Raw genomic sequence first — 21986 nt, 5'->3', positions numbered from 1 at the left:
TGTTGAAAAGAATTTACTTACCCAGTAATAAATACTTTATTTCGCTATGTAATTCTCATTTCCGAAAAAAGCCATTGAGGTTAAACTCTATGGCAAGCGGCGAATCATTTATCTAGTGACATGTATGCATAAAGTATCATTGTTTTATACATTACAGATAGTTTTAACTTGTTGACGCCTACGATACTGCTTATCCCTCAGCGTAACATTATCTCTATACATGTGAAGTCCTTTGTGAACAATATTGTACGTGCACATGATAAGTGTTTGCGGTGACGTTTCACATCATATGTAAGATTCTTTTGACGAAATTTGAATTTGAATTTGATTCGACTGAAAATATATATCGATTACATCTTCTTTCATATTCTGGAAATTATGATTTTTTGAATACCGAAACAATTTAGTAACATTTTAAAGCACAGGAGGAACCGCGATAATGGCACTTTCAGCATTGTCGGATATTATATCATAGCTTTGTCAAAACCAGTGAATTTTGTGACGTCATACCCTCAGATTATTACTGATGATGTATCCGATTATCCAGCATTTCGGCCCAGACGTTTTCTACATCTACATATTCACCAGCATCGCAAAAACTATAAAATGATAGCAATAATGTATTCCATGCCTACCAATAATGGACAAGGAAACTTTGAATTCCACAATGTACTAGGCTGAGCCTCGTACATGGTTATGTCTTGCAAAGTTTCCAGTGGGCCATTATGGGTCGGAAGGGCAAATTATTGCGTAAATATTGTCTAAGGTCTCTGAGTCAGAGTCTAATATAAGAAGGATTAGGGCTGGACAATGCCTGACATGCTGTTTTATCGGATAATATCGATAATATGGTCTAACTTCTAAGTTAGGGTCTAATATTAGAAAGAGTTTGCTGTTTTATTGGCTGATATCGGACGAAATCGATTATATCGTCCAAGTTAGAGTAGAGTCTAATATTAGAAGAATTGGAAGTGACCGATGTCCGACGTGCTGTTTTATCGAATAATATCCGATAAAATCGATGATATTGTCTGACCTCTAAGTTAGACTCTAATATAAGAAATGGGTTGGTAAATAGGTTAAAAAATATCGATTATGCTATCCATGCTAGAGTACTCGGGTGTCATGCTCCTGGAACTCTCAAGCATTGATATTTAAAACTTTATGACCAAACGTTAAATCCATCTCTTTACATTGTTCAAAAACTCAGTAAAGCGCGCAGAAATGTACGATTTGTATGAAATAACAAAAAGGGCAATGACAAGGTGTTCAAGCTCGGCACCTTTACTTATCCATAACATCGTGCATCAAAACTCAAGCCACACCATTGCTTCACTCATAGAAAGTCGTGTAGAGTTTGGTAAGGCATTTAACAAACGTACCGGGGAGTAACTTTACAATATCGGGATACATGATAACCAACTGAGTGTAACATGAGCGTCTGAGATTGTTGCAGCTGTCAATCACCCTCTGGTGATATTTGACAACATTACTCATTATCATTAAGGTTCTCAATTGGCAATGAAATGCAGCAGTATTAACTCGATTTGGCTAAACCATAATATGCTGGTCGCATTTTAGAGACACTGCACATATTACTAAAGTTTTGCTTTATAAACAATTTGTCAAATATGTATTATGTGCAGCTACCTTAATGGAAGTCATCTATACAATTTCTAATCATTTCTCAAATTCTTCGTGAAAAAATATTCAAACAATTATGACTAGACATAACTTGATGGATAAGCAAGTATTTGGACCAAATAGAAAACCTTCAAGTCATCTTTTATCAATAACATATAAGTAAGGGTAGTATTTATTTCCGAATTTCTTATCTATTTGTTGTTCGAGTATAGCGATTACTGTAACTATGCATAGGTTATATTGGCAAAGTGAATACCGAAAATTGCAATATTCTTAAGAGAGTTAAAAGCGTGATTGATGCTGATATTTAATACATATTTTAAAAGAGGTGTGAATTACAAGAACTGGCCCTAAAGCATTTGATAAGAAATAACATGCAAGAAGTGTAACAACGGTCCCTGTTTTAAAATCTCTTTCAAACCCGCAGTTTAAGGGAATGTTACGTTATTACTTATTTTTAAATAAGTAACATACATTGTTTCAACAATACTATGTTTGTTTAGTTTTACTTTTTCATTGGAATTATGTATAGCAAATATTTAATGTAATGATATAAGCCCAATCACTCTGCAAAATTTGGCACATTGCCTTTTTCAGATAAGCTTAGTTGTTTAGAAAAATGATTAAAGTTTGTGAGTAGAATGAGCAAAGAAGAGTGGATATTGTAGGAAAACTGTCACACTGTCTTATACAGTTGTTTAAAATAGTCATTTAATATATTAAAGTGTTCTTTATGATTTTCTACTGGTTTTGCTTGAATACTATAAACGAATATTTCAACAGTGTGTTTCTATGACGAACGTACCGATATAAAGTAGTTTAACTTACCATGCAATTTTCCTGGATAAAGCTTATGTTTTACTCAAGACATTTACTGTCGTCACATCATAAAATTCACGCACTAACAATGCTTAAAAGTCCGTGTTCTGTGTTGTTATTTTCAGTTTTCAAACATTCCTTGACAAATCAAGTCGGAGGTGAACTTAAAGTATACACTATGTGAATATGTGTGGTGTGTGTGGTGGTGCTGTTATTTGATGCGTACGATGAAAGGCAAAGCGTTTCCAAAATTGTTACAGGCCCCTTAGAGCGCGTGTATGTGTTCAATTTTGAACACCATTTACAGTTCAACATGCGTTATAAATTGGTGTTCAGTACGTTTTAAAAAGCACATAGTTTTTATGTAAACTTAGGGCTGTATTCAAAAACTTGCACATTTGTGTTAAATTTATTTTATCAAGTAGTGTTCAATTATAGTTCTTGATGGTCGTTGCTATGGCAGTTACTGATATAAGGAACTGATTATAACGCACACTTTATCATGATATATCGATACTTATATATGGCTACAATATCTAGAAGGTCGTTTGTCTACGAAGATGTGGTCTACCAAAGTAAAAAAGGCTGAACTTCTCACTGAAGTCAGTTTGTCAAAGTTTAAGACTGCCTATATTTCTGTATCTTAGCGATGAAGTGCGAGTGCCAAATGTGAAGTAAAAAAGTCAATCTCTGCGTAGAAACTGTACAACTTCAATCGTGTCAAAATCTTCATTAAAAAGGAAAGGGAAGGAAGGTCGCTTCCATATGAGCAAATTGCCAAACTGGATGATACTATCTGTCAACTCAAAACGTGGAAGTCATTGCTTATAGTTAAGCAGTTGTCTGAACAATACATCACTGAAAAGGTATACAAATGGATACTTAAGTCCGGAAAGTAAACAATGAGAAATCATTCTCACGATGCATCACATGTAGGGTTACTGTAGATCAAAAGTTATGTCGATCGTCAATACTAAATTCAACAGACCCAAATTCTAAACAATCGTCGGACGATATTACACTATCATTGAATGTTTACTTTTACGGTGCGTGTTAACAATCCGGGACATGCAAACAATCAAAGCATTTCTTCGTAGGTAAGCTTCGCTGATGTGGATTTAACAAAATCGACTCACTATCTGCTGTAGTATTTTGTCAAAAATGTAAAGACCCACTGTCAGGGTTCTATAATACTCTTGTCAAATTGAGATGACATTATAAATAATGTTCATGTATGCCCCTAAAGCTGAAATATCAATATATGACTACTTCAGAATATAACCTTATTCAATCATCATGAGGAGTATTAAAACAGTTTTTTTATTTCTTAAGTAATACGAGTCTTCACAAAACAATCGACGGAAAATAATAGAAAGGCACGGGCATTCTGTATGTTGCCGCCGCCGGCCCCGAATATAACAAAAGCAGAAATTTGAATGCAATACATACGTTGACTTAAAATGTCAGTCATATTAGCTTCCTATGCAGTTTGCTTCTACAATGCGGGAAATGAATCGCTTTAGCTTTATACTGGATCACAGTCTAATAAACTTGAAGGGACCATGGTTTTCCTATGAACGAACGGCCTTAGGTCTTCACCATCGCTTTGCCGATGTAGGCACCGGTAAAAGGCTCGCAGAACGCCTTCTTCATGTTTCCCAATCCCTCTTCATAGTGAGTCCAGATCAGTTGAACCTTGAATAGGAGATACTTAAAAATAAAATACGATATTGGCGTGAAGTTTCCAGATATATGGTTTGGATATATCCGTTAATAGGAGATATTTAAAAATAAAATACGATATTGGCGTGAATTTTCCAGATATATGGTTTGGATATATCCGTTCAAGTAGCATTAAACTCAAAGTGAAACTTTTGCAGAATTTCACTCACCATCACAACAAACCTAAGCACACTATGTAACTTCCGAATAAAGTATTGTAAGATTCTGCAAGGTGACGATTTTTTATTTACCAAAAACATATTTATACACACAAAAATGTACGTGCACGCAGGTCATACTTACAAATATGAATAGTTATACATGCCAAAAGCCATGAGAGTGTTATTTTCAAAAATATTAAGGAAATCAGTAATGAATATCTCTTGTTAACGGCAAGCAAACCAGACAGAAACGCATTAGTAAATATTGACACTTTTTGCAGGTTCAAAAAATGCATATATACGTGTAAATAGACATACATATGCGGTGTCAAGCTGGAAGACCCATGTTGTGAAGAATTTACGATAAAATGCCATGCCACGGGTTTAAAATGAGTCCTCCAACATGGGCATGATATGTGGTAATCATTCGTTCAGAAGATTTTCCTCTTCGATTCAATCGTACCGTGAATAGATAATTTGCATCTGTTGTAGTTAAGATGTTCCCTGTAAATGAACAACTTGCTGCAGGAAACACAATATGTATTTTTCAAAATGACTTTTTTGCAAATACTCATTCAATTTTAATTAATTTGTTAGCCAAACAATAAAATATTGGTTGGGTTCACCTTTTAGCTTGTCAAGCAGTCGAGATTTGCATGATAAAGGAGTGTACATTTATGCAATTTTTGTATGTCAACCGATTTCCTGGCTTCGCTTTCTCCTAGTTTCAAGATGTCCAAATAATTTTAACTTCACTCTGGTGGGGTCAAATTCTCTGAAATTTTCACATATGTTCTTTATTTAAATGCTGTATAACGAGACGACTTTTTTGGTTGGGCAATGAAGATGTTATATTTTGAATAAGAGGCTTTTGCTTATCATGTTTTTACTCACTTTTTTTAGTGTCGGTCTTTCAACCCATGCCATATTAAAATGAGAATAGAAAATGCAAAATAAAATTATAGTCATTTTTTCTACTTATACTCTTGTTTCAATTGAAATATTAAATTTCAGAAAATAGTAGGACGTCTTTAACTTAAATTAATTTTTATCATAATTACCAAAATTCAGGTTTTCCCCAAAATATATACAACCTTCAACCTTCTAGTAAACTACTGCTAGTAAACTTTAGATTCTCTGCTTTATGAAAATATATAGTATGAGTGGGTTTCCTTGTCATCTTAGATGAGAAATATTCCCTTAAAAATTGTGTTAGTAACGTGCAGCTCCATCTTAATACTATAACAACTTTTTTTAAAAATAAGGAGCGGCATACATTTGATATATGAAACGGTTTTCGGACCGGTTTATCAAACATCATATCACAGTCCGTTAAATACGATAATTTATAACGATGAAAAAGTTGCTGCAAGATTATTCCAGTTAGACACGGAAATTCTGCGGAGCAGAGAGCATTGCAGTCTACTCATTTAATACTACTATGCAATGGATGCTAGTATCTTATTTGTACACGTTTATTAGGGTCTTCTCAAACCCTATGAACTCCCCATAAAACACATAGCTAACATTGTAGAGCTACTTTCAGATAAATGTGACCAGATATGCTGTGGCTCTTTATGCACAATTGTCGGAAGAAGTTATATATTACAAATAACCAACATGGAAATATTCGCCCACTGGTAGTTATATGTAAAATTATCCTTGTGAAGTAGTACTCACCACATCCGACGATACCATTCTGCGATGAATGTTTTAACCTTCACACTTTCTGTGCCTCAACGACCTTCAAGAAAACCTTGAATTTTATCTTTTGAAAGAAAAATTGAAGCTATAATACGAATGAACCAAGGAAAACGGAAAAGTTATGTTATGTAGCATGCTGTTCTCTATGTCATATAAAAATAAACCACTCTTAAGCCTCTTTGCCTCAGGCATCGAAATTATAGGAAAACTTATACAAGTTAGAGAGCGTAACCCCTTCATTCGTCACTTTGAAGGAGTTCAGCTTACTGTCAAAGTGTGCCACTTTCAGCAGGTGAGTCGATAATATGTGTTGCTTTGCAGAGGTGTGGATGTGAGATATCCGGAATTGAATACGAACAGTTGCGCGTTAATGGTAAACTTACTCAGTGCTTTACTGGTAACCGTTTTGTATTTGTGAAGTCTCTCTTTGTACCAATTTCGACATACAACATCAAAATGGGAAGGTTCAATAACAATGGAATTACTACAGAGGCAAGAAGCAGCAAAATGAAAACTACAGTGAAGGTGTAAATGCCAATAATAGAGAGGTTCGGCTACACGTTTACGTGAACGTGAACGCGTAACGTCACGAATTTCTGCGATGATGTCATCGACTTGTGCGTACGTTCTTCACGTACACGGAGACGGCGTCGCGTGGAGATTAGACTCTCTACAGTCGCTGTGTCTTGTTTTGTGCGCGCCCAAAGTGGGCCTGCATTCGAAGGCTACGCTGTGCAGCTGTGAGCACGCGCTGCCAGACACAGCGACTGTCAGTTCTTGCAAGGATATGAATATCATAAGGATAGTGACGTCAAAAGAAAAACCTATCTAACTGGGCTTAGTGAATATTATACTAGTAGCTAGTAGACCTATATATACGCGGTATGTTTTTATTTGTCATTTTACATTTTATTTGGCTATGGTACTTGTCATTTGTTTTTGATTGACGGATGCGTAGAGTTCTATAAAGTACCCGGATCAGGCAGAAATCCGACCGGTCGCTTGCAAGAACGTCCAGACCCTGGGATTCGCGTCGCGTCTCTGAAGGGCGCGCGCGTGTTCCAACAGGGAAGAACGCGAATCGCAGGGTCTCTGCCAGACTAACATGCAGTGCGGACGCAGATACCCGAGACGCGCAAAATCGATTTTCCTTCGTGGGTGGTATGGAACGCGAAAATTTCAAAAACAATTCACTAAATCTAGCGCTACACACTGAAAAGAAATTTCGCCTATAGTTCATCAAAAATTCAACTTATGTCACTTATAACTAGGCGAATTGAAAGATAGATAGTTAGATTTACCAAATCTTATATTATTTAGTGCCCTATTTGTTTATATTGCAGAAAAATCGCGAAGTCAAAATGTTGTCACGTGCGTTTTGACGGAAAATAAAACTCATTCACTCCTGAATTTTCCGGTCATGCTCATTACATTTTTCTTCTCCAAGTTTGATTTTGTCACTGTCCATTTGCTCCGACATCAAGCTTTAACGCTGTGTCCTCAGTTTTGGCGATAAGGCCGTGAGACGGAAATGTTAACTTAAAATAGCACGGGCGGGTACAGGTAGCCCTTGCAAATCCCCGAAATAACAGCTAAAGCGCATGCGTGAAGATTGCCCTCTAGCGACGATACTCATTGTAGTGTTTCTCAAAGAATCTCATCCTGAACTTTTTGCGCTTGAGAAAGTTATCTCCGCTATACAAGTGCAGAAAATTAAATATAAAAAACGAAGCGATTCACTTAAGCTTTGTATCTCTAGAGTAAGGAATTCGAATGTATGACATATAACTGAATTATTACCGATTGTCATCGATTATTTTTTGAAGTGTACACTTGCATAATGACCCAGAAATTTTATCACAATTACTGCTTCAGGGCTTTAACTTTTTCTGGGTTTGAATTGTTTTTACAATTATTGACTGTCACCAATCACTCTTGAAATGCAAACTTGCATATTGAGCCACAAATAAAAAAATATATTTAACACAATGTGATTTAAGGCTATACCTTTTTCTGAGTTTGAATATTTTACAATTATTGTTTAGGCCAATAGTACAGATCTAATTAATGAGGTCATGCAGAGTCACCTAAAGCTTTTCACAATTTGATGCAATAAGTATCTGCTTAAATTGAACTTCATGAGTGAAGTTAATTTTCAATTAAAATTCATAAAACTAAAGCAAGACTAGATTTTGATGATAATTGTTAATGGCTTTAATGACAATAACTTGTTTTTATAATAACATATCAATATGAAACTTTAAAATTGAATCTAATGTCTTCTAATGCACCACTCCCACTGGCCGTCAGTACATGTAGTGTTGATTCTGAAAGAAAAAATTCACACTACTTGTTAGTATACATGCATATTAAAAAGCAGCAAATTTCACATTAATTAAATCATTACTGTTTATGATTAAAGATATGTTTTAAAAGTGCTTGATTATTCACAAGGTTATCACTCAATTATTATGTCTCTGTAATGCTTGTATCTTTATATTGAATGACACTCTTTGGAAAGGCTCTTCACTGTTGTTGAGTCAATTCCGACATGTATTATATGTTGACATATATCAGTTGCAGGTATTCTGTTGTAAAATGCAAATGATTATTCTCTATCTCCGAACATTCATGAATATAAGCTGTTTTACAGAATCTCCATACTTAATGTCAGCATGCTTTCGTTGTCCATAACATGACTTTTATCTCATTAACTTACTGCACATCTGAACTCCAAATAGACCCATGCTTGGAATGAACTTCAGCCTGTTTTCTCTACAGCATTGCCCTTTTAGACTATCATATATCCTCTAATTGTTACTACAATCATCTGAGCCCAGGCCTAAATCCCTGAACACTGGACAGTCAGGTCTTCAGCCTGGTTAGGTACATTGTGTTGTCTTCCGGAGTAGACAGTCTCATAATTGTGACTACACTGATCTAAACACAGGCCTAAATCCCTGAACACTGGACAGTCAGGTCTTCAGCCTGTTACACAGTGTAGTCTTCTGGACTGGACAATCTCATTTGTTAATGCATTGATCAAAGCACAAGCATAAATCCTTGAACACTGGACAGTCAGGTCTGGTTAGTCAGGTCTTCAACCTAGATTAGTTAAATGTGTTGTCTTCCAGACTTGTCCATCTTCTAAATTTTGCCTCACTGGTTTAGGTACCCCTAAGTACTGGACAGTCAGGTCTCATACAGTTTGGACTTCAATAGTTGACAGTCTCTTTATAGATTATCTCTAGTCTAGGATGCAACTGTTCTGATTTATGTTCATGTACTTGAAGTAACAAAAGCTATGTTAACCCTATCAGCTATTCATATGTAGATCTTCTGGTGAAGTCTTGAAAGATAATGTATGTACACATTCACATGTATCTTCAACCATGTGTAGAGGTTAGGCTAAAGTGAATAGTCATTGGAATGGCTACGATGAGTCATAAGGGGACTGTGTTTTTTTAAGGTATTGCATCACATTGGGAGACATTCGGAGAACAGTGGACCACCTTTGTTTCTTAAATGATTGGGAATAATTCTCTGTTTTAGTAAATGTGCTTATGGACTTTTCTATATCTTGTATTTGCACACTGTCAGCCAGCCAATCAACATGAAAACTCTCTACAAAGATACTGAAGAGAAATAATGCTTCACATCCAAATGCAATAACAAAGAAGTCTATTAATAGCAATATCATGCTTCCATTGATTTTGTATTTATTTCAATATTATTTCATAATTTAAAAGGAATTTTGAGGAATCAAGTCTTGTTCAAATAACATTCTAAGACACAGTCATGCTATGCAACCATGCAACCATCCCCTTGTTGTCAATCTACTGCTCTAGCAATTGCGTCATTCAGATATAAAGTTTTATACTGATGCACATTTTTTGGCCTTATGTAATTAAAATCGGGGCCATTGTGCGAGTATTGGTACCTGTAAAATAAATTGTGACAAATTTACTTTCTAACACTAATAAGCAACTCAAAAGTGAAAGAGAAAGTTTTGTGCAAACTTTCCTCAAGGACTCTTTCAATCATTCTCTGTCGAAATGACAAATAAAAATCAGAGAAACAAATTACTCAAGTTTCACCATCACTGTGTTAACTTCTATGGAGAATAATAAAATTTTCAATCTTCAAATCTTCAAAAAACTATGACAGTGAAAATTTTTCTTACACCAAGATCTTTCAAATGAACCTTATTCTCAAGCGGTAGATCAGAAAAGAATTGTAGTAGTTTGAGTGCCGGAATATGTCCCCGGGACGCATTCTAACTCACAGAGAGAGTCTTAATTTCCAATTACTTTCTCATTTATTAATTTATTATTAGGTAATAAGCAATGATTAAAACAATACTTAATATGAAATTTTAGATACTTTTTCTTTTTTTCTTGCATTTTATCTTGTAAAAGTTGTATAAGTTATGCAAATTAGCCATCTACTTGTTTTATCACTGCAAAGTTAACAACGTGCATACAAAACATGCACAATCACATCCGTGCATTTTTTCTAGCTAAATGTTCAGATTAACCATTTATTAGATATCATGTGCTTCTTCAAGAATTTCATTTTCAGCTGCAAGGATTTCTGCTCTTTCTATTTCTAAGAGTTCGTCCTCACTCAACTCATCTTCATTAATTTCTGTGAAGATGTATGCATCACTATAATCCCTCTTATTGCATATAGAATCATTGCTTATAGCTTCAATGACTTCATCATCAAATCCATTTTCAGTTTCTGTTTCACCCTCTCTAAATACACTGTCAATTTTGTTCTGGTTTTCACATCCTTCACATCTACAGGATAAACTACAATGTTTGCCCGTTCTCCTACACTGACATATTCTGGTTTTACAATGGGATTTCTGACACCCACATCCATGTCTCAGTGACCTCACAAACTGTTCAATAGTTATAAGGTTCTCATTTGTATCCCACAGAATATCAAGCTTACCATCATTGTATACCCATCCCCATTCAGTCAGGGGTATTACTTCAACTTTACTGGTATTTGCCTGACTCCATAGATTGCTTACCCAACAGCACCTATACCAATGATATCTTAGTGCTTCATCTGACGGCATAAGGCCAGACTCATTATCAATGCGAGCCCATACTTTTTCTCTGACCTGTACAAGATATGCCTTATGATTTTCTAGAGATGATGCATCATCACAGTAGACACTAAGGAACAAATCCTTTGGAGTATTGTGGCTAAATGCTACTGCATATTGGTGGAAGTACACGCTGCCAATCAATCTATAAAAGGCCAGTAACCCGGAGTCCCTAGACTCCACACAAGTTTCATGTAACTTACCGACAGTACATTCTTCCATGCCAGAGACAAATTCTGCATTCTTATAGAAAGCATCAAAAAATGATTTTTTACCTAGTCCTCTAAAATATGACACGTAATCACAACCACTTACAACATATATTATTTGAATGGTTTTTAAAAGTTCTTTCTCTGGGATTCTCTGAAGTTGTATGTCAGATAGCACTGCACTGCTTAATTTATTCATGTGTAAGAATAAATTATCATATGCTCTAGATCTCAAATGAACACAGATCTCCTTATGTAAATTGAACAATGGTAGACCTATCCAATAAATGTCAGTGTCTGGACTATAGATGACGACATTAGTACACTTTGTTAGTTCACAATGCAACCAAACACGACTATCTGCCTCTTCATGGTTACTAATATACGTTTCAGCAAGTTCTATCTTCCCATCTGACACTATATATGCATGATCTCTCCGATCCATGTCAAAGCCACCTGCAACAATCAGTGACTTACCTGCGGGTACATCTACACCAGAATTTAGGAAGACATCTGACAGTAAATGACAAGCAATCTCTTCTGATTTCGGTCTGATAGAAACTTTTGCCAATTTCTGGGTAAGGTCCCAGACAATTTAATGTTGTCATACTTACCTTTTCCTCCCCTACATGTACATTATTTCTAACTTGGTCTCGTCTTATTCTCTCAATCTCCTTTGGGCTGATACCATTTCTATCTGGATCATCAAATACTATATGTACCTCTTTTGCACAGAATAGGTTGAAATACTGTACAACCCATCGTTTGAACAGAAATTTTGCATAGTCACTGTATGTTTTGTGAAACCCAAGGGGATTTGAGTTTATCATGAACATTCCTTCCACTATTACACATAGATCATCACTTTGTCTGAAATGTAGAGGTGTATCTTTGCTGTAGGCTGACTTGTACCTGTTTTGTAGTACCTTGGTCACCATGGATTTGACTCCTTTCTCTGGGAGCCCTTCTGCAGTTGAAATTGCTCGTGGTCTTGCAACAAATTGACTGAGTTCCTCGACAGGTTTCTTTTCACACTTACTTATGGCCAATTGCCTTCTAAGGCAAGATATTACAAGCTTTTGATCCTTGATCTCCCTCTTTTGTTTACTAATTGTTACCTTTTTTGGTCCAAATGTTTTCAAATTCTTTCTTTTAACAACCTGGTGAGAAGAACTACCTGTCATAAAGACTACTTTTACATAGTCCTCAAAGGCTTTGTTGCCAATTTCATGGTAATTCAACAAATCACGAGTCTGTTCAGCAGAGGCTTCATCTTTTGAAAAAAGATGACTCAGTTTTGCTTCCTTCTCAATAAAAGCTGATGTCATTACCTTTTCTATGTACTTCAAAATGTTCTCTTCCTGAATATGACAATATGATGTACTGGTACTGAAAGAGCTTGAATCTCTGTACCTTTCTGGAAATAACTGACATTGAATGTTTTTCACTACCTTGGCTCTAAATGGCAAGTACTGAATGTACTTACATAATGCTTCTTTCTCAGTTGATTTCATGATTCTTTTGATGTCTCTATTTATGTACATTTCATGTGCCTCGTCAAGGGCAACAGAACACCATTGCTTGCCAGTAAAACTAACCGAAAAAGCGCCTTGCATAAAATGGTTTAATACGGGCTCTGGAAAGAGGGCAACTTCTCGTAAATGGTGTGGAATTATTCTAAGATATAGAGTTCTGTCCATACAATGAAACAGGGGAGTCATTTCCTTTAAACCTGCAAGTCTTAAATTCCAATTTCTGCTTCTCATTCCAAGGAAAAGACAAAGATATGTCAACATATCTTTATGAATGAACCTATGCCAGAAAAGGAATGTCTCATTCCTTCCACTTAATCTGCCTGCAAAATTTTGGAATTTTGTTTGTATGTCATCTACACGAGGAGACAAGATTTTCATGTTGGCAAAGTCAAAAATAGGATCACTTTTACTGGAAGACGCAATATTTTTCACTTCATCAACAATTATATCATACACTGATGGGCAGTCTTGAATATAAAGTTGTACATGTAGCTGTACGCGATACATAGCCTCCCATACTTGTATCAGAAAGTTATGTGTTTTGTCAAAGCTTGTGTAACTGGCAACACTCTGCAGTGTCCTACCCCGGTGAAACATAGAAGCAATATCCTTCAAACCAGCTTCCCAGTAAATTTTCATGAGAACACCTTGAAAGTTTTTAAGAGCATGCCAGTCTCCTATGAATGGTATTAACCATGATAAAGCATCACCATACTCACCTTTCAGCTTCACCATGTGATCATATGATTTACCATCTCCAGCAACTACCAAATACTGTATCCTTATACTTACCTGGAATAAATTATGAAGATAGTCTAACACCTTCAACATGGTTTCTTTGTTATCTGCTGGTTCATCAAGTACAGCAATATAATACAAAGATGACTGCTCTGGATTTTGAGGTTCCTCATTCATCATGAAGGCCTTGATACCAGGAAGAATTTCCACATTCTCAATTTTATTGGCAATGTACTTCTGGAGGGTATATGTAAAGAGCATTTTGTGCAACTTACCTTTTTCCTCTTCTTCTGGTTTGGATAGAAAGAAGTTTTCTAGCTTTAATTGATAGTTATTACATTGTTTACCTTCAGTCTCAATCTGTGCATTCATGGAATAAAAACTATCAAGCTTCTCCTTAGATATTGTTCTTTCCTGTGTTTTCTTCAGTTTGACCGTTTTTGAATCTTGCTTGACTTGCTGTTGTCTCATATAATCCATGAAGTTACAATTTGAGTTAGAGTTGTTACTATTAACATCTCTATTCAGATTTGACATATCGGTAAAAGTGTCACTTTCTGATATATCCAGTGAAATTAAAGATGTGGAATCTGTTTTCCAATCTTTAGTTAATAATAATCTGTAAAACATACCTTCCTTAAGAAGATTTACCACAGGTACTCCTTCAGGATGTTCAGAACTAGTTCCACAACTAGAAACATGTACATAGTAGTCATTAACTCTTATGAACAGTTTTATAATGCAATTAAAGGTGAATGATGCTACCATCATTTCCACACTCCCTACTGGCCTGGCTGTATTCTTCATCTGTTCAAATCTGTGCTCAAAATCTACAAACACGTCACCATCATTTAAGAACAATGAACATGAATCATGATCGAGTTGTTCAAAGTAGCCTATGTTATCAATACACTTTGATACAACACATTCTCTTACAGCTTGGGTGAGTTTGTTCTCCAAATTGTAAGCCTCCCCTGTAGCTATTCCAAGACTGTCTCTTTGACACACTTTAAGATCATAATTAAAGTGCGCAACAAGTGCTCTGTAAAAGCTGTTATTGTCATTCCCTACTAAAGTCACCTGAAGCCTATATCCTGCTGAAGAAGGTAATGATGAACAATAAAACGGAACATACTCTTCTGTAGATAACTTACATTTGTATGGCAAACTTTCAGTGGCCTGTATGGAAGTACCATGAAAACTCCTACTCTCCTGCTGAGATGTTACCGCAGAATAACTTGATAACTTGTCAATGTTATCAACAGAAACAGTGACAAAGGAATCATCCTTCCACTGGACTTTTTCCTCTAATTTCTGTTCACTTACCTGGACTACAAGGCGTTGATGGGAATCCTTGGAAGTGATCATACCAAAGTTATTCAATATCTCAATACATTCTCTACTAGATGCCGTATGTTTATCAATGACTTCACAAAACATAAGATGACATGGATATGAACACCTGTCATTGTATGAGAATGCCATACAGCATATAATGTATAGCTTCCTAAGTATCAGTTGACGAGACTTATTGCTACCATTTTCCAGCTGATGTGTGTCCCATGTGAAAATGTCCCTACTTTCACTCAATTTCTCATCCGTTGGTTTTGAACAGAGTTTAACGATAAAATTCCAAAGCAAAGGATCAATCATCTTTACCTCTTCTTCAAAGTTCACATCCGTTAAACTAATTGTTTGACCTCTTTCTAACCAGGTTTGGACTACATCTGCCAGCTTAGTTCTCAGTAAATCTACAACTATACTCAGCTTGCTGTATTTAGATATATCATTGTTAGAATTTATACGTAGATCATTAACAACAGACTTTAGCTTGTCAATTTCTGCATTCAGTTGTCTTTCATGAGAAACTTTATCTACATAGAGTTTATGGAGGCAATCTATCACATCTACACCATTTCTGTAGAGGAGCGTGCCTGTTGATCTATTCGAGCCTGTATGCACACACACACTATCTCTGAAAGTCATTTGAATAATATTTATCAGCCATTTAGGTGATTTTCTGAACATCTCAGGATCAATTTTATGACCTACACTGTCTTCAATTAGTTTGACAGAAATTTCTACAATATTTACATACTTCATGTATAGTTCTGTCAGTAAGATTACTTGATCTTTCATTAATATTTCTTTACAGAAAAATTTCAACATCTCTGCTTTACTGTATGCAATGATATCATCTATTGAACAGCACTGTATATTTTCATATGGTGATATCAGACTTAACAAATGACTCTTACTGGTTGCAAGTACACCACTCTGCCTAACCCAAGAATACAAACGTTGTCGACATGCTTCACAAACAACTTTTTCTTCCAGTTTCTCAGTTTCCTCCAAACCATATTCACACAAACCATGACTGATTTCAAATTGACCAATGATATCAGTAGCAAAATACCTAGCTCCACCTTTAATCCTAACGTTACAAAAATAACACCTTTCTCTTTCATTAATAAAGTGCCAAATGATACCATAATGGTTGTGGCAAAGTAATAAATGTTCTCCTTCTTCTGTTTCTTGCTCCTTAACCTCAATACCAAAACATTCTGCAACCATAGAGCTATTAACCCAATCACACTCATGGATATTACCACCACATATACTGTCAACCACTCGACATTCATTCAATAAACAAATCTTCTCTACACGTGCTCTTTTAGATGAAGATTGATAGGTGATTAAATCTTGGCGGTAATCACGTTTCAGGGCCAGCTCACAACCCCTACAAATACAGTCATCATCAGCTATATTCGAATAATTTCTCTTTACATAGTCATAAAATTCAATATGATTTGGGAGTTTTTGCATAAGGTGAAAATATTTCATTCCCAACCCATTTTTGTGACAAACAAAACATGGTCCACATAATAGCTTCTCTGGGTGAATATCTTTTGCCCTCAGTGACATAATACCTCATAAACAGCCTCTCAATGGAGGGAGTGTGCTTCAACAAAAAGAAGGACAACCAAAAAAATAATGGCTACATGCTATGTATACATACATTTGAAACTGTACAGAAACAGGCGAGACAGCTACGATCAGTGACAGCCTATGAAAAGAAAGAGAGAAAATGATTAATATATTTATGACAGAAGGTAAATGAGGTACTTTTACAAAATCTGTGTTGAATCTCAACACAGTGTATTAACAAGTGTACATACTTACCAAGAACCTTTACATGTTTTACATTTTGATGTAACAAGTACATGTACTTTCCATCAGTGACAGCCTGTAATAAAAAGAAAGACAGATAATGGTTAATAAATGTTTGTGACAAAGTCAACTGAAGTACTTTTGAAAACTCTTGTGTTGAATATCATGATAGTGTCTTACAATAGGTCTACATACCATTAATTTGGATGTTTATTCTTTTTGGTTAGGTACCTTCCATCAGTGACAGTCAAGCTGTAATAAAAAAGACAGTAGAGTCAATTGATTTACTTTCACAATATATGTGTCAAGCGTGTCTCATGTTAGTAACAAACAAATCACATTTCTAACATTCTGTCCATTTATAGCATTTCGATGTGATTTTAAGAAACATGACTGAACAGGTGGATTTTTTTTAAAAGGTTTCACATCCTAAATGTAGAAAGTACTGATCTACCTGTGCTTTTCTGAACATATACTACAACATGCAATGAAGTTTTTCATATGTGTTTTATTTCTCTGAAGCCACATTTTGGCACAGGGTCTCTTCTGGCTATATACCAGGGCACCTGCTGTATCTTTACTCATGGAAATACAACGTTTGTACAGTGACCTGGTAGACTCGCGCAGTGACAACGAGTATACAGCCCGATTGGCACAAGTCCAAGTGCTGAGCTACTAGATAATCTAACTTTCACGCTATTTTTTTCACGCGCTGACCACGAGCAGAAATCGAGTTGAAGTACTGAGCTGGATGATTTTACTTGCGCGTGATTTCTTTGCAGAAAACACAGAGAACGTGAAGCGAGCTCAGCTGGCACAAATCCAAGTATTGAGCTCGAGCACGATTACCGTGGCTCGAGGATAACTTGCACGTTAATGTTTTTGAAACACTGCGACGGTTTTAGCTATCATTTGCTTGACTATATCTCAAGTAAGCGACTGAAGATTGTCAACTGGATCCTTCACTTACTAAATAACTGGATTAAAAGATCGTAATACTAAATGAGCATATTGTAAACAACATTGTCATTGATTTATATCGTCTGGAACGTTAACGTACTTCCGGTTTTCAGGTGCCTGCATGTCAAACACTATCGTACTGTCAAATGACCTCCTCCAAGAGCGATATTCACAAAATCTATTCTTAAACATAAAGTGTTACGGAAATTACTGAAATTGTTCAAGATAAGGCCGTGAGACGAAAATGTTAACATTAGAAAGCAGGACATACTACCGACAACTTTTTCCTCAAGATGCAATCCACTATCGTCAGCAATGTCAATTTTCTTTGGTCGTATTTACATCATTTAGTGGAGGATTACTGCAAGAACGGTCAATTTTGATCGGAGACCATTATTCTTAAAATAAGATTACGTAAAATACTCGATCTCAAAATTATTGGGCGAAATTAAACGAAAATTTGGAGAGCTCCACCTACCTGAACCGTCGCCCAGCCAGTCTGATGTTGCTCTGAAGCGCACGTCAAGACCCCCTAGCAACGATGGAATTTGGCATAAGCATGCTTAGCGACAACGGAAAAATCGCATATCTGCGTCCGCACTGGTGGAGACAGCTGTTTTCACGTAATTTGTAAACGTGTAAATTTATTCTCATCTTTAGGTATCAAAACATGGTAAAAACTCTGAATCATTCATGCAGTTGTAAGTTGGATATATGATAGTGACATCCTCAAAGATATTCATGTATTTTCGTTATTTTTATGTGCAATTTCTTCGTCGATTCGCGGCATACGGGCAAACCATTGAGCTATCCCTCCCTGTGATGCGGAAACAGACTACGCAGACCAAAGCCGGGCCGAATCATTTTTTGCGTGTTCCACAAGAACGGTTGACGTAACGCGTAGCCAGACGGACTTTTGCACGCGAACGTGTACGCCAACGCCAACGTGGATTCTACGCGTTCATTCTGACGTAAAACGTGTAGCCAAACCTCTCTATTAATGAAGGACGTACGATACCTACCACGTCAGATTTGCCATCAGAAAGCACATTAACAATCGATACTACTGTCACTGCTGCTAGCCATGATGGCATCATTAAATTTCTGCTCTCAGGTCGTTTTGTTCAACTCTGAAAGTTGTCGACATTTGGGGTTTTAAAAATCCCGACAAACTACGAAAACATACAGGGTGTGGTTTCTCGATTTTCGAAAGACTTTCGACACTGTATAGTGGTATTTTATGTTTGAAGTTCGTAAAGAAATTGATTTTGGAGTCAACTTTTAAAGGTATGTTAAAACTCTTTATAATGATTGTCAAGCTAGTGTGCTTAATCAGGGTGGGTTTCTTGACAATTTCAGCTTGAAAGAGACACTTCCATGCGTCTTCACAATTACATGTAATATTATTTATTTTTCTTGAATTCGAAGTATTCTGTGAACTTTTGGCTTGCAAGCAATCCTCTAAAATATCACATTAAATTAGCAAACGTCTTTGATATCAGACAATTTTGTCGAGTTTGCACCAATACACGACGTAGTTTCTATGATTCCTGACAGGAACGAAATGTTGCAGTCTCAGTCCACTTTTATTCGAGGCCTTGATAAAAATTTCTTTTCACTTCATTGAAAAATTTCTATCAAAGGAAATAGACTACTTTAATTCAAGGGTGGTTTGAGATCAATTTTACGTAAATATGTCACAAGTTTGCAGCAAAATATCCAGTTACACAAAACTAAACTGAAACTCACATGTTGGCACGGACACGCGCCGCATGCGCCACATACGTCGCACTCGAACTAAACCTATCGAACAGCTTAATTCTCACCGGTGAAAAACAAGTCTAGCTGATTCTTCATCAACTAAGGGCGAGTCTGGTCGATTGTCATCAGTAAATGATGAGTATGATACATTCTCACTCACCGAAAAAAAAATTACCATTCTGACTTTGCTTGATGAGAATTTCCGGTCCCACCGGTGAGAATCTGTTACCATCCTTGATTCTCACCGAGGAGTGCATTTCTAACTGCTCGCCGGTGAGAATTCAAACTGTCTCAATGACAGACAGCAGTGAGAATGACAATGACAAGAGAATGACAACAAATTCCCACCGATTGCGAGAAAGCGTCACTTTCTAACTCCAGTCTCGTAATTTTTTCCTAAGTGCGTGTCAAAATGGAATAAATGGAGCTTACTAATCCCATACGTTTTTTTTGTTTGAAAAGGAACGTATTGGACAATTTTTGTCAACAGCATCAGCAATCATAAAAGCATCATTGAGTTCTGACAAATAGAAGCGTCCGTAAAGCGAAAAGACAACTTCCAACATAAGTAAATGTGCATTTTATAAGTAAGACGCGTTTATACTGTAAAGTACAGTCAATCCTATGAATGAAGCAGTCCAGATAAAGAAGAAACTATTAAACTCATTCCAAAGTCACTAAGTACAACATTCCATGTTAAAAAAGGTCTTCGATGATTTCAGCAATGCGCTAATTAACAAATTTCCTTAGGCAGGTTATATTATTTTCTCGTAACAAATCACTATCGATCATTATAAAAAGCTAAGATGGGGTGACGTTATCTGATGAAAAGTAAAGCCTACACATTCTCCTCAAGTTAACTGTAATCGCCATGGTATTGATTCAAAACATCTCGTGAATCGATCAAAATTGCTGCATTGATATTTAAGAAAAGTTGCTGTTATGCCGCTAATAATAGCTTCGGCTGGGTGAGAGATTTGCGAGACTAGAAAGAGTCCATTTTGTTATTGAATAACATGAAATTTGCTTAATTCTGCCCTGAGTATTTTCGGTGCAGATTTCTCTGTTGGTGAAGACTTTTAATTACTCACTGGTCTTTAGTCTAGTTAGGATATGTCACAGATATCTGAAGTAGTTTGAGGAAATGACGTTTTAATGGTCAGCAAGTAAACGGACTGTAAATGATTTGTCCATACAGACGTGTATTGCAGGGCTCGAAATTAGCGGTAGTTCCGCGTCCACAGACTACCAACTTTCCCTGGGGCTACCAAAATCCATGAAATGTTAGCCCACACGGACTACCAAAGCCTGGGACATAAATTCAGTCAAGGTGACAGTTTAGTATGATTTCGTGTAGCTGTGAATACCATGTCGCGGTTACGGGCTACAGTTTGAAATAAGATAACCCAGGTGAAAATCTGTTACCCTTACATCTATAGATGATCCCATTTCTAACGTTGTCCCTCAGCTATATCATCAATCATCATGTACTCACCTTGAGATTAAAGGATCTCACCATCTTCTAGCCTCGAGTTAACTGAGCTCCACCAATGACTGCCGAGACACATTAGACACAAGATGCCGGGGAACAAACGTTTATTTGATCATTTTTTCCAACCTTCCCTATTTTCATTTTCGGACAATCAAAAAATAAAGATCACCGTGGAAGGGCTTTAGAGATCGTTTTAAAATTTCCGACTCTTTCTGTCTATAACAACAAAATAACTGTAAAAAGCATGAAGAGCTTACAGTTGACACTAATTGCTATTTTAGGAATGTACAACTTTGTAGTCAGTTTGATGTATATTTCAGACGAGATAATCACTTGCGAAGTGTCAATATAGGTCAAATATCGTGCCGACAAAATTGCAGATGTGAATAGTTCGATAGAAGTGTCTCGAGGGTGGGCGTGCTTGAACATATCCGCTTCTCAATCAGTTTTGCAACGCACACATCTCTTTCACAAACACTGCCGCTACATATACCGGTAACCATAGCAACTATTTTATCAAGCTGGGTTCTGCGAAGCATCTTATTGTCATGAAATAATAAAATGAATACCAAATCTACTTGCCAACATGATGAAATTTATCGTATCAATGGTACACAACTGCTGAGTGCAATCATCGAGAAGATGGAACAAAGATTTCATCATGTTCGCCTTATATCTTTGGCTGAGATCACCACAGGCCAATGATGACATCAGAAGCACAAAATTGTAATTCGCCAGAAATCTGGTTTCAATGAAGAAGTCCTAGAAATCGACTGGATGGAGGAGACAGCCCATCACAAAGATCTGCCCTCGACTGCATACAGCGGAGGTATAATTTTCGATTAGATGTCCATACAGGAAGATCTTCAGATTGACAGAAAACTGAGGACAACATAATTTAGTCGGCCAGGTAGAACTCGGTGAAGAATGTTCAGCGATGGACATTTTGAA

General features: G+C 36.4%; 1 long non-coding RNA gene across 1 annotated transcript; it reads right to left on the bottom strand.

The window, feature by feature from the left end:
• Positions 1-8240: 8240 nt before the first annotated feature.
• On the bottom strand, positions 8241-18391 carry LOC139133382 (uncharacterized). The gene is made up of 5 exons (XR_011552581.1): positions 18261-18391; positions 17018-17074; positions 16835-16898; positions 16671-16718; positions 8241-8377 (listed from the first exon to the last, which is right to left on the bottom strand). It is a non-coding gene; the product is annotated as an uncharacterized lncRNA (long non-coding RNA).
• Positions 18392-21986: the final 3595 nt, after the last annotated feature.

The sequence above is a fragment of the Ptychodera flava genome, chromosome 5 (genome assembly GCF_041260155.1).
Source record: "Ptychodera flava strain L36383 chromosome 5, AS_Pfla_20210202, whole genome shotgun sequence".
NCBI lineage: Eukaryota > Metazoa > Hemichordata > Enteropneusta > Ptychoderidae > Ptychodera > Ptychodera flava.
The sequence above is the reverse complement of the archived record's forward strand: the minus strand, read 5'-3'. Positions and strand labels throughout refer to the sequence as shown.